This window comes from Pungitius pungitius, chromosome 3, assembly GCF_949316345.1.
Source record: "Pungitius pungitius chromosome 3, fPunPun2.1, whole genome shotgun sequence".
NCBI classification, from domain to species: Eukaryota; Metazoa; Chordata; class Actinopteri; order Perciformes; family Gasterosteidae; genus Pungitius; species Pungitius pungitius.
The window spans coordinates 14,647,325-14,661,490 of NC_084902.1; the positions used below are offsets into that span (position 1 = coordinate 14,647,325).

Below are 14,166 nucleotides of genomic sequence, written 5' to 3' on the forward strand. Positions count from 1 at the left end.
TCGTATCAGACCCTATATGTTTTTTTTTTAGGAGAGTAAACGGGAAGAAAAAAACGGACACACTCCGATATTTGGAAGAACTCCGACTCAGTACCGAAGGGGGCGACCACGCACACCCATCCCTGCTCCCAAGTCGTAATTGTAAATCGTGAGGGACCACGAAGCTTGTCATTCCCCACCCTACCGGCCGCCGTGTCACCTGATCTCGCTCGGGGGGGGGGGACTATTTCACATATTCTCTCCCGAAGGGACGCTCGCTGCGTTCTATTGGGCTGAGCGCGTGCTAAAGGACATGTTGGACGGGCACCTCTCTCATCCATGTGCGCCTCTCTGAACGCGCCGTAAGCAGCAGCAGCAGCAGCAGCAGCAGCAGGAGGAGCAGGAGGAGGAGCAGGAGGAGCAGGACCTCTTTTTCCACCGTATACCGTGTGTCGTGCACAGTGGAAATACACTCGCTTGCTGCGGGTACTACCGAAACGAAAGGGAGGGAAAGAAGACCTAGACGAAAGGAGCAGAAGCATATTTTTTACAGGGGGGGTAGCGCCTCACACTACACTACACTACGGGACGGGCCTGCAGCGTTGGATGTGTCTTCAGAATGGTAAGGTTGATTTTGATGAAATTGTTGGGGAAACCTAAATAAATAAAAGAAGCAATTAAAAAAAGCAACAAAAAAGCCTGCACACAAGCACCGTGCAGTGCCGGAGCGCGTACGGAGAACTAATGTGCTCAGGTCTTTATTTGTTTATGCCGTCTTTATTTATTGTTTTACCGATGTGTCCTTTTTTTTTGTTGCCCGCACGTTATTCCTCGCACGGGGAGGGAACCGCGGTGCCACGGCACGGCTCGGCACGGCTCGGCTCGGCTCAGCCTACCTGTCCCTCGGTGCTTCACGTTAGTAGCCCTCGCATCGCGCCGCGTGGATGTCACGGCCCAGGGATCAAAAAGTCCACCCTTTCACATCAGGCTTTCGGGGAATTAGGGACGGCCGCGTCCTAAATAACGTGCGGTACATGCGCGTGAGCGGCGGAGCAGCAGAAGACGGTCGATCTGCTCCCTGGTCGGAGAAGGTGGTGGCACGTGCCCCGCTGGACGAGGACGCAATCTGTGCACACGGCTCGGTTGCATTACTCCAAACGCAGATGTTTGCCCGTGAAGGGGATGGAGGGCGGGATGTAGATGTCGAGTGGTTTATTGGGACACCCCCCCCCCCTCCATCCTCTTTTGTACAGGTGAGTCCATAGGCAACTTTGTAGTAGACTCCATATGACCGTGTGGGTTGCGTGTGAGTCCGCTGGTTCTTATTTGTTTTAAATGGAGAAACGCTTGGAGAGGCTTCGGGCCAAACGGCACAGCGGAATAGAGTTGTGCTGCAATAAATAACTATTTTAGTTCAAACATCATGTATTTCTTACGATTCGGTCGTGTTAAATGTATGAGTAGAAGCCGTAACAACTGCATCTTCACGTGGGGTCTGGGCAAACGTAGTGAGAGACCCCCTCCTTTTGAATGTTTCACAGCTCACCAATATTTGAGACTGGAGGAGAAAAAGAGTGAGCAGGACCCCTGGGAGTCATTGTTGGGACCCTGCACAGACTAGACCAGCTCTGATTGGACACATTGTAAAACACACACACACACACACACACACACACACACACACACACGCACACACACACACACACACGCACACACACACTTACCTCTTAGCGGAGTGATGTAGTAGCACTCATGTTGGTTATAGATTTTGGTCATGCACTACATCACGTCAATATAGATTATTGGTGTTATATATTAAATCAAAGTGACCTGATATTTTACTAAAAAGTTTACGACTTTGTGTCAAAAGGAGTCATTCCCAAAATGTTAACTCGCCCAATGTGAGTCATGGGAAAGCTTTAGATTCATATAAATTGAAGAAAAAATACTACGCCTTCTTCTTCCACGTCAAACGTTGACACGTTCCAGTGAAGACATCAAAATCATAAATAAATAAATAAATAATCTCCACTTGGAGAAGATTTCTTTTTCACATAGAAGAGATCTCAAGTGCAGCCTTTGGCCGTATAGCAGGTTGCATGACCTCAGACATCCGAGGTCAAATCCAGGGGCTCTCGGTCCTCCATGGCAAGTGTTTGGTGGAGTGATCAAATGAAAAGTCTGGAGTTGTTAGGTCCCGTCGAGGTTAACCTTTGTAGAACAAAGCTGCTTTCTCCCAGTTGTCTTTGTCGTGCTGATGAGCTCCGAGGAAGCAACCTCAGCACTGGTCCTCTGCATGGTAAAGGGGGGGGGGGGGGGGGGGCGGGGGGGACAACTCTCCCTTTGTAATCACGAATAAAAAATCTGTCGCTCGTCTTTTCTCGCCTTTTGTCGTCGTTTCGCTGTGAACCGAAACGCACAGCTCGTCTGCAAAGGACAGATTGCGGAAAGAAAGATGACATGCGAGTTGCAGTTGGACCTTGTTACATTCCACAAATGATAGTTGCGTTTGAACTGACATTGGCAGTGTTCGGGGAGGGGGGGGGGGGCGTTGCATGACGATGACAGAGAGGAAACAATGTAATGTCTCCGTCCCGCTGCAGTTTTCCAGGGGGGATGCTGAGTGTTTCAAGTCATAATTGCTGAGAGAGCTGTACAGTTATTCTAGAGAGGGGATGACCCTTTTTGAGGCAATGGATACTATGGATGGAAAAGACAGTGGGAATATAGAAGTTAAACAACTATTTGATGTTAGCATGTGAATTATAGATCATTTGTTTTCATCGCAGAGTCAGTGAACCTTACCTGCTTTTTCTACTTGGCAGCAGTTTAATGCTTTTTCATTATCTTTGGTTGAAGCCACGGTCTGTCATCTTGGGATTTATCACACATAGAACTGATTAACTTTATTGGACATAAAAGCTACCCCCACGATACACCCCCCCCCCCCCCCCACACACAGCCCCCAAATGGTGAAATTTGAACTATGTCTGATAAGTTGAGGACACTGCAGCAATCAAAAACACGTGGGTTGAAAAAGCGATTGTTGCAAAGCAGTTTTTCCTTTGTGGATAGTAACCCTTTTTTTCCATTATTAGTTGCCTCAAGTATCTATTTACAAGCATAATATTAAAGGACCTCAGGTCTTTGCCTGCAGCTTCGCAACAAATCCCTATTTTGTCCTTCATGTGGGCAAGCAGAGAACTGAAGTTATTTTGGTGGAGTTATTTTTGTGGCTATTGTGAAACTGACCTGGGATTTTAAAATAGAATTCAGTTGTTTGTTTGATGCAGTATGTGAGTTTTCCCTTCAGAAATCATTATGGGTTCCTTTAGAGATGGTAAATTGGATTATTTAAAGTGGCAGACAAAAGTTAAAGATTTTCAAACAGCCAAAGGAATGGGAATTTTAATGCAGAGCAACTTCTGCATGTCAGTTTCACCTTAATGTTGTACTCCAGAATAAACATTTATCAAAAACATATTATTCCTATAGTACAGCTGTATTTTTAGCTGCATGTCCACATTCTGTTATCTTGGAGCGCTCCAGTCGGTTTCCTCTAAAATGAACAGATCCATTTTTCAAAGAAGTGGAATCCTACACGTGTTTTGTGCTCTGAAAGTCAAAATCACTCAAACAGAGTACTTGAGCAATGCGGTTGAGGTTGAAATTATGCACTTGAGCCCCCAGACACAGTGTTGCGTTTCTCCTCCCGGGCACACAGCAACAGACTCCCCTTTGTGTCCGACATTTCATAGTATGCATGTTGCAATTTTGGACATGACTCTCGTTGCTGCGGAAGCTAATGACCGTATGCAGGTGTGGTGCTCATTATCCTCACATCCGCTGCTTTGATACGCGCTACTCGATGGCACTGTGTAGTGTTATCCTGTATATCTTTGGATCGTTTCAGAGTACGACACTGAGCCATTAGAGAGCACATCCACGTTGATGGCCATTGTTGGAAGTCTCAAGTCATGCATTAGTCCAGCATGTCATCACAAATGAATAATGCAAACAGCCCTTAATAAAAGTCACAATGAAAAGACCATTTTGCTTATTTTTTTTAATTAACATTTCCCACCAGTTGCTAGAAGTATGGTTTCCCAAACACTCCATTTTATTTGTGAATGTTAAAGAAAAAAACATCTAGAATCACAGGTTCTTTTTTGCCTGCTTCAATAGGTGACTCAAAGATCACCAGTTTATGAGACAAGACCTACAGCGCTCGGTAAATGTTCAAAATGAAGACCACGGGGTGTGTCAGAATAATGGAGTAAAGGTCATTCCCTCAGATGTATGAATCCGTCCTGTATCTCAGAAAGAAAAGTCAGGATCCATCCCAATTAGCTGACATTACACACAGTACACTTGGTGTAATCTTCATATCCGCTGGTACAACGTTGCCTCAGTACAGCCGCTCCTAGTTGAAATGCATAACAAACGTGCATAAATCAAATGTTGATGAGGCTGGCTATATCATAAGTGCACTAGCGTGACTGGTGGAAAGAGTGGTGCTTGGCAGATTTTGCCCGAATGTGCTAATATAACGGTGACCTGTGGCAGCAACTAATTTCAACCCCTCACCACCCACCACCCACCCTCCAAACACCCGCAATTTGCTCCGATAGAACATATTTAGCATTTCTGGCCTCCCAAACCGATTAGTTTGATTGCCCATCATGCACTGAAATAACTCCGCTGATGGAGAGAAACTGAGAACGATCAATCCAAACTGTTCCCGACTACGGCTCACGGACCGACTCGGCCCAACTGTCGGGTCAATGTGTTTTACACCACTACAGTTAAACGCAGCGCAGCAAATTGCACCACTCGCATGCACTCTGTGGCCTGGCGCAGCCATGTACAGAGGATGAAGGGGCCAGCGATTTGACGACCAAACTTCAAATCATGTTCAAGTTACAGTGGAAAAAGAGGAAAAAGGGACATGAATAATGAGATGTCCCTACAGTTTTCCAAGGTCACATTATGAGGGCGATTTAGCTGACAGGCATCTCGTTCCTCGCCACTATCGGACTAACAAAGTAGCATCTTGTGTTGTCTGCGTCTTCGAAATCCTCCCGTCAGAACAGCCTCCCTTGTGGCATTTCATCATGACCTGGATAATCTTATGCAAGATAGTGAAACGGCAGTTAATGTGCAGGTAATTAAACCCCAGTGATTTACAGTTGGATAAGCCATCGAGTGAAGCTACAGTCAGTGTGGCTGCGTGATGCTTTGAATGATTATCTGGATACAGCACTATCAGAGACAATGGAAGCCTACCTAAACCCAACACACTATAATGCTTTTTTAATGAGTGGTGGCACCCCCGTATGAATTGGTATGTACTGATATGCTGCTGATACTGACCCGCTTTGGGATAACAAACTGCCTGGGCGTCTCTGTTTTGGGCAGGACCGTGTGCAGTGTCCGCTCGTCTCACGAACATGGGATTTCATCAGCTGTGATTTATTTGCATCACCGAGGGAGAAGCTGCTCTTGTAGTGGGTCGTTTAAACAGGGAAGGTTGTTTGGAGGTCTGAGGCTTGTAGTACCAAGAGCAGAAACTGATATGGATATGCTCCAGTTTCGTTACGGGGAATTGGATCGTTTATGTTCAAACATGTTCGCAGCCACCAAAATCTGATCTAATGCTTTATTGCTTAGGAGGCATTGTGCAGCTCATTCATGTTCGGCTAAACATCATGTAAAATGTCTTTATTCTTATTTAGTTTTTATTAAATCTTCATAATGCACCAACGTTGCCTCCATTCACCTGAAGGTCATTTATTGATTATGATATTGGTTGGTGGAAAAAACAAATGCAATTTGTATGCAATCACACTACCTTAATGCCAATGGATGTACTCGCTTGTGGGCTTTCAAGCCTTTCAAAGCAGGAATCATAAAATGTTGCTTTGTTGCCTCCAGACCTGACCGTGGCAGGCCATTTGTCAGATTCAACTTCTCGGTGCTGCAGTGGATTCTTCTCAGATCTCATGCTAATTTGTTCCTAAGAGTTTAAGCTCTGATTGCTATGACAGAGGATTTTGTAAAAGGATCGAAATTAAGGCCATATTAAAGTGAAGGTAGACGACATTTAGAAGCTTTTCATACTTCTCACTGATTAAACCCCTCTTTAAAGATATACAAAAATTACAGATTTTTAATATATATATTTAAGATTGGCTCTAGCTTCTTGACAGCATCTGTTATCCCCTTAGCAAGCAAGTTATTGTATACTTCTAATATTGAAGTGAAAGTAATGGAGTAATGGAACTACTTAACATGTCATACTATGCGGTAAAGCGAGAATAAAAAGGAGGTTCATTTATCTTTTTTCCCTGCGTAAATCACGCAGGTTTTTCTTATTCGGATTTGTGGCTTGAAGTAATGTTAATTCAGTCCATGGAAATCTACGAGATCGAGTAGCAGCTACTCTCAAAAGCAAGGAGATCCACCTTTTCCAACTCAAGGGGTTAACAGCCTGCAGCTACCTGAACCCATCGAAATTTAAGGAATTTATATAAGAAGGCCATCTACATGTTTAGTGGCTGGGTTTGAAAGAAGACTAGCCATGGCCTTGTAAACTCTCTGTACTTTAAAAGCCAGTGAGGGGGATCACCATCATGGCCGTAGTATAGTCTGCCTGTAGCCATGACGATGTCTCTGGAAACGTTTACTTGGTCAAAAGAGTGATGAAATAATTTCCCGGCCCGTAATCTGGCTCCCGCTAATCTAAGCAATCAGAAAGCATCTCACGAAAAAAGATCTCCCTTTGATTACGTCCATGTGTATGTCGGAAGACGCCAAGGGTCAGTTTAATAGGGTCTGTGTTTGAAAAGAGACTTTAGAATATTGTGACTGTGCTGTCACCGTCTTGTTGTTTTTTCATTCAAACACACACCATTGGGACATCCATGGCATGGCATAATGATTTATACTTTAAATACTTTAAATTTCAGTTTGATTTTCTTTTTTTCTTTTTAAACCTGCTGCATAACTACATAGGATTGTTTGTGTTTGTGTTTTTCAGTGCAGGTTAGTGGTGGGAAGGAGCTGTCAATATACTTTGCAACAGTTAGGCAGCAAAGTGAAGTGATAGCTCTCAAGGGGCCTGGCCTTAAGCCGTTATTCTATAAATATTAATAAAGCCCATTGGCCTGCCTGGAAGCTAACCGTTTGCTCATGTCACAGAGCGGGCTTCAATGTGACAAGTTATGAAAAGAGTGATGAGATGACAAAGGCGGGAAGATGACATTTAGTGACGGGCCTCATTTTTCAGATATGAATGGCGTCAGTGAAAACGGACGCCGAGTCTGCTGACCTCTCCCTTTACAGAACTGTGACCCATCAAACAATACGTCCTGTGGCTTTCATGTTTGGTTTGTTTATTGAATGATTCATTTATTTTTCGGTCACCACCAAAATAAAATATAATCACAAGATATATTGCAAGATGTTTCCTAAAAATGGATGGACTGATCAATTTAGGAGATCGCTTTTTCGAGAAATGCGTGCCGGTTGATTTAAGAGAATAAACGACTTGATGCTCTCATGTAGCCCAGGCAGCAGAAACAGGAAAAGTAAACGGATTAGTTTGAATATTTATTTCAGAGGCTCGTTTTAGCAATCTGACAACATGTTTAAAAAATGACTCTTTTTCCCAAGTACAAAGAACTTTTTTGGCAATCGGTGTACTTGAACCTGACGCAGTGCTGTATGGAAGAGGAATGGACCCAACGATGCAGACTAACATGCAAGGGTTTGGCCCCGGCTGACATTGCTCTGCCAAAATGCACTTGTTGCATCCAGCTGAGACGCAGGGTTTGGGCTTTGTTTGTATTTCTTTCACGGCCTGTAGTGTATGCAGGTATTGTTTGTGTGCGAGGCTGAGAGCAACAAATTCAAAAACCATCCTAGAAAGCGATAGCAACAGTCATGTAGAATTTACGTCAATGGGACTGTCAAAACTAGCGTGAGCTTGTTTGTATTGTGCGACTGTAGGAATATGTGGGTCATTCCACCGAAGAAGTAATACACAATGATTCTGGTTTTTGCAGCATTGTCCTAAAATTGCGTGGCATGGTACGCTAAGCGACATGTAATGCATATTTTCTTTTGTATTTGTTTATTTAATAGGGGTTAAAAGTTTGAGAATATGTGGGATCAAGCCTGACAGAAAGATAAAGTTGCTTTATTTTCATTTTGTCCTTTGTAGCTGATATGGATGTTGCTCTAGAATGTGCAGACATCACCTGCAGCTTTGCTTTTTGTAATTTCTTTATCTCACAAATGAATTATCTCCCAAGATGAACCTCATAATAGTAACGCGCCACATTGATTACAAAGTAAAAGTAACAATTGATTTGTGATCTTTTACCTTCAGTCAGACATTAATACATGCTCAACATCTGACTCGGAGTACAGTATGCCTTGAGGTTATCTGTCAAGCTGTATTTGGAGAAAGCCCATCACTTTGAACAAAAAACATTTATTTTTTTCAGTGATTGTAAATTTCACCAGACCAGACTGTGGGGCATCATAATAGGTTTTCTCTCCATACATTGTGTCTACACCTGCTCTCAGTCTTTTCCCATCACACATTAATATTGAACCAAAGGAAACCGTCTTGGTCAGTTATTGCCCCAGCGTAAATCTGTAAACTGCATGCAAACATTATTTATCTCTATACTCCAAAGATACAGTTACATTTACAGACACGCCTTCAATACGTCAACCATTATGCAAAAACCCCCGTTCTCTTTGCATTAATGGCATTTCGCACCAGTAAGTAGATAATTCTTGTGTGCAAAGGTGTAACATTGAGCAGCTTTAATAACAAAACCACTTTGTTATTAGCACAAGATCCCTTATTTTTCCCCGATTCATCTTCACAAATACTTTGACTAATGTGGCTTTGATGTAATAGATAATACTTGTACAGCTTTTTTTTAAACTAGGTACTTAATTAGTCATTTCTAGAAAGCATACCCTGTCAAGAATTCTGGTGCTGTAATACAATTCATGTTTTCAATCACCAAGCGAGTCCTGAAACTGTTAGAAGTTGACCATTTATTCCAAATGAGCCACACGCAAGGACGTAAGGCATGAAAGAGGTGTTGTTGTTCAATGTAACTCTACCAGCTCACCGGCTTGTAAACTGAAAAGAAAGGCTTTCTGTGTCAATTATAGCAATGCATAATCCAGTTTTTCATCCTCAGAAATACTCTAACTGAACTGAGAGTGCTAAGATGGTAATGTCTATGTTTTTTTCATAGTGTTTAGATTCCGGGGTTGCACATACGGCAGAAAAGGCAGCTAAAATGGGAAGAAATATGGCCTCATAGAACATTGAATGCATTTCCTAGGGCACTCCTTGTAAGGCAGATATTCATCAGGCTGAGCACTGGGTACTGTGTACCGTGTGATAATGAGCAACAGTGATCACAATGCAGCACAAGAGCTTCCGAGAAGCTGCTTACTTTGGTGATGTGATGGGGATTAGGTCAGTACAAACAGCCCTGAAACAACTGCACTCCAATGTTGCTTCAGTGTTGCTGCGTTGTTTCATTAATTCTTTGAAATATGGAAACAAATTACATGCTAAAATATCCAAATAAAGATGTTTTTTTTGCAAACTAGTAAGTTAACATTTCACACAACAGCTTCATAATGAAAGCCTTGTAGTGGTTCCCCAGTGCAGGGCTTCTATTTTTAATGCGTAATGGCTCAAATCGCACAAGGCGTGTCAGAAAAAATGAGAACCGATCCTTTAGATGAAAGTAAGAAAGCAAAAGTGTAGTAGAAAAACTAAACTTCCACCTCATGTTCAAACAAAAAAAACAACAGCAACCATGAAACGAACTGAACACGCTGTGCGATCGGTCCTCTGTGACATCCACGCACTGTAGTCGATGGCAGGAACCAATCATGGGCTGGCTATTCTCCAAACAGGACAATTATTTTGTGCGTCAGTGTGGTCACGCGACCTGCTGTGAGGCTGCAGTGCAAAGAGTAGTTTGTGTGGTGCTGAAGTGCGATATCGAACCGATGGAAAAACAACTCTGTAGCCCTCTGCAGTCAAACTTTAGCTGCCAAGTTCTGATGTTTACTTTTACAAGTATGCAGAGGGAGTGATAGCAGGAGGCAATAGCAGAGCCAAAATACCCTCAATGTATGTTGCTGCAATGCATTTTAGAGAAAATCCTTGCAATGTCACATCTGGGAGCTGCAGGAATAAGAAGAACAGCACAAAACTATACACCTTGTCTAAAAAGGCTGTTCTTTAGTAGCAAAATAGTAGTTAGTGACATTAGTAAGTCATTTAGTCAAACGGGTAAGGTGCTGCGTTCTAGAATAAGTGTTAAAGTAAGTGGACGTTTTGAGAGACGTGCTGTCAGAGGTGTTACAAAGCGCAACGGCATGTATTGTTTAACTAGCCATTGGATTAAAGCTCAGAAAAACGCTTTCATTCGAGGTAATATTTGTGACTGTGACATTTGAGCACACTTTAGGATGGAAAACTAAAGAATAGTTCTAACGAATTTATTTTTAGAATTGTCCCTCCGTATTACATTGCAAAAGAGTATGTCATTGTGTAAGACAGCAGTTATACATGAAAAGAATACATGTGAAGTGTTTCATCCAATTACATTGAAATCCTCTAAATATTTCCTTTTAAATATTCAAATACTTCCATTCTAAAGCCGATGACGTCTGTTGGCGTTTCATTTGTTTAAGGATGACAACAAACCTTTAAACCTTTCTTGATCTTTGAAAGCGTTGATCGTGAGTGGGATGCAGCTCCTAAGTAATATGTCATCATTTATTTTGCAATGTGGTATGAAAAAAAAAAAAAATATTTTGAATGCTGGGATTAATTGAATGACCTTTTGGTAGGAAACTCCAATAAGCTGAGCACTGCTGCCGATGGAAGTGCTGAGCACAGACAGCGTTTGAGGGTGCCCTGCATGGGCGTGTGACCTTTTACACAATAACGCCCGGCATTCTTGGAGAACATTTTCTTGATTTCACAGCCATCATACTCTCTCAGAGATCCCGCTTGCATGTGCAAGAGTATTGCTTCCGTTTGATGTATTGTACATGTGCACTGTTGAATTAGTAATGCGGTTGCCATAGCGCGCATGTGTTAACAGCGCACATCAACCGAGTGGCTCGACGCGCTTTGAAACCCGCTGACTGTCCCAAGTGCCCTCTCAGTCTTTTTTTCAGTTCTCGGCATCTGCTTCAAAATGCATAAAGCATAAAGTGTGTGTTCTTTATAAAGTATGCACACAAGCAACGTCGCTTCCTGACAGATAAAGTGGCACAGCAAAAGAGAGTCTGGTCAAAGGAGATGGCACACCAGGAGATAAGTCAATACAAGAGAGCTGTGTGGCGTTTATTGATGCCGTCAGGCTTCCTTTTGTCTTACAATGTACCAACTCAGTCTGTCCTTTTGTCTTTTGCGCTGATTACATGCTCCATTGATGATGCCCCCCTTATCTCAATTGATTCCCGAGTTGCATCGTTTTTATATTGAATCAATTGTCAAAGTCAGGCCACATTCAGTTGCTAGTGGTTGAAAGCTGTTCCAGCAGAACAACCGCATCCAGAGGCTGTGTGCTCTCAAGAAGTGGTCCAAACAGTAACCTTGCATTTTGAACAAGTTAGGGTAAATCGACTGACTATTTCCTCAGTTATGTCTCTTTTCTTCTGAGTTGGGAATATGTATTTATATGTATAAATGCGTGGTTTAATTGGAGTGCTTTGGCACATCTCAGTCTCTCCCTCTTGCCCACTGTGCCACCCACACACATCTCCATTGCTCAGCTTCCCATTGTTCAATGTAGCGTTGTGTAAAATGAACAACTTGGGTGGTTGGGAACCCTTTTTAACTTTGCTCATTTAAAAAAAAAGATTTTTAATTCCCCCAACTTCGCTCTGTTTGAGCTGTAACACTGATTAGAAGCAAACATGGAAGTTATTAGTTTCTTGTGCGCGGGCCAACTGTGCCGATAGCATGTCAAATTTTCTTTTCCCGCAAAAACCTCCCAAAAAACAAGGGCTCCAAAACTACTCTCTCAGTTTTCTCAGAGGAGTGATGGTAATCGATAGCGATGGCTCTGATGTATGCAAATGATCATGTCCCCAGTAATCACTTTGTGGTGACACGTTACACATTTAATGAAGTATTCCCTTATTTCAATTTTGTCACCTGCCATTTGGTTTTTCACTTTAAATGTAAAACAGTCATCAAATTATATAATGTAATACAGGTCAAACGGTTTTGCAAATGATGCACCATATTACCATATTAGTTTTATTTAAAGAAAGATTAGCGTATTCTCCGTCAGGGCACAACGGTGAGTGTGCATAAAGCATAGTAGTCATGCACACGTTCTCTTTGGGACAAACGTATATGTCGGGGGTGGTTATTAATAGATTTTTCTGCATGGGCTGTGTTAATAGAAAGGTAAAAGGGTGTGAGACAGGATATGCTTTAACACGCAGTGACGGTTCTGAACAGACTGTGCTGATACAGTATGACTCAAAGCCATCACTCATACATATTGTCTTTCCAAGTTCTCAGTATTCCCGGCCAGCTCCTTCCTAGCTTTAAGGAGAGCTCTGCGTGTGCCTGAAACGTTGTCTTGTGCACGGCTGATCACAAGCGGAAACATCCAAAGGGCTTATGTGATAGGGATCGTGACTGGGAAGGCTGCTGCTGTGCTGACTTAGAAGAATGCAGAGAAAGGAAACTGCTGTGGTATACCACTTGACCCGTAGCGGGGATTATTTATTGCTGTCTGCTGAAAAGCTCATAACTCGTGTTTTAGTTATTTATTTTTTATTTGTTAGTGTTGCTCTGTGGGTTGAGAACCGTCCGAGTCCATACAGATAATTCTTTTGAAAATGTAGCTTTTCCTCAATGCGTTATGGCCTGTCACCCATGCCAAATTGCTGTGTTGGCTTAGCAAAAAAAAAAGGAGCTTTTGTAAAAACTCTTTAGTTTCTACTTTGTGGCTTTATTTTAGGGTTGTGCGCCGTTATCTGCTTTTTGTGAGGTGTCACTGATGAGGCCACGTGTTGTGTAACGCCTGCATAAATACATGTATGAGAGGTGAATGACTTCCCAGCAGGACTTTTTGAACTCATAAATTCACAGTTACTCATCCACTAAATTTAGGAACAGAGGCGTCAGAATGCGCTACATAGGTCACTGCTACCTATCCAATGCAACAGTCCAACACTATTTTGTGTGTTTCTATGTGTGGCCCTCTGGACGGAGGTGCTTTTTAAAACCGCACTCATGAAGACAGGGATATCTTTTCTAAGATGAAGGAGAAATAAACCCCGTTTACAAAAAATGCGCCAGTGTCTGTGTGAGTAAACCCTGAAAACAAAGCGGTTGGCCAAACCTTTTTTTGAAATGACGTACTTTTCATGTACGTGCATGGGTTTATGACCCTCTGCAGGGAGGCCCGTGTACAGCTCCCATCAATTTATCTGGAAGCGATTATCCTCCTCGGAGGGTCGAGCGGAGCCGTGGCAGCTGATCCCAGCTGACATTGGAAAAAGAGGAAGGGCACAACCTGGACAGGTTGCCAGTCAATCACACGGCTGACAGGCCACCATTCTATGAGCCGCTTAGAGCTGCCAGTTAAGGGTTGATGTCAACCACATTTCTTAAACAAATCCATAGTAGATTTTGCGGCCCAGGCACAAAAAGAGGCCCATTCGGGTGCAGTGTACGCCGTAGCCTGATGAATGTAGACCTACAATCACCGGCCACTTTATTAGGTACACCAGTCCAACTGCTCGTTAACACTTAATTTCTAAGCAGCCAATCACATGGCGCAACTCAGTGCATTTAGGCATGTAGACATTGTCAAGACAATCTCCTGCAGTTCAAACCGAGCATCAGTATGGGGAAGAAAGGTGATTTGAGTGACTTTGAACGTGGCATGATTGTTGGTGCCAGAAGGGCTGGTCTGAGTATTTCAGAAACTGCTAATCTACTGGGATTTTCACGCACAACCATCTCTAGGGTTTACAGAGAATGGTCCGAAAAAGAAAAAACATCCAGTGAGCGGCAGTTCTGTGGGCGGAAATGCCTTGTTGATGCCAGAGGTCAGAGGAGAATGGCCAGACTGGTTCGAGCTGATAGAAGGGCAACAG

At 43.0% G+C, this 14,166-nt stretch overlaps 1 protein-coding gene across 7 annotated transcripts in view; it reads left to right on the top strand.

Moving 5' to 3' along the window:
• The first annotated feature begins 229 nt into the window (after positions 1 to 229).
• Positions 230 to 14,166, top strand: part of tenm4 (teneurin transmembrane protein 4) — a 130,259-nt gene continuing 116,322 nt past the window's right edge. For all 7 annotated transcript variants that reach the window (XM_037454900.2, XM_062561250.1, XM_037454979.2 and 4 more), the window contains exon 1: positions 230 to 601. The gene's annotated coding sequence lies outside the window, so the exon portion shown is untranslated. The remainder of the gene's footprint in view (positions 602 to 14,166) is intronic.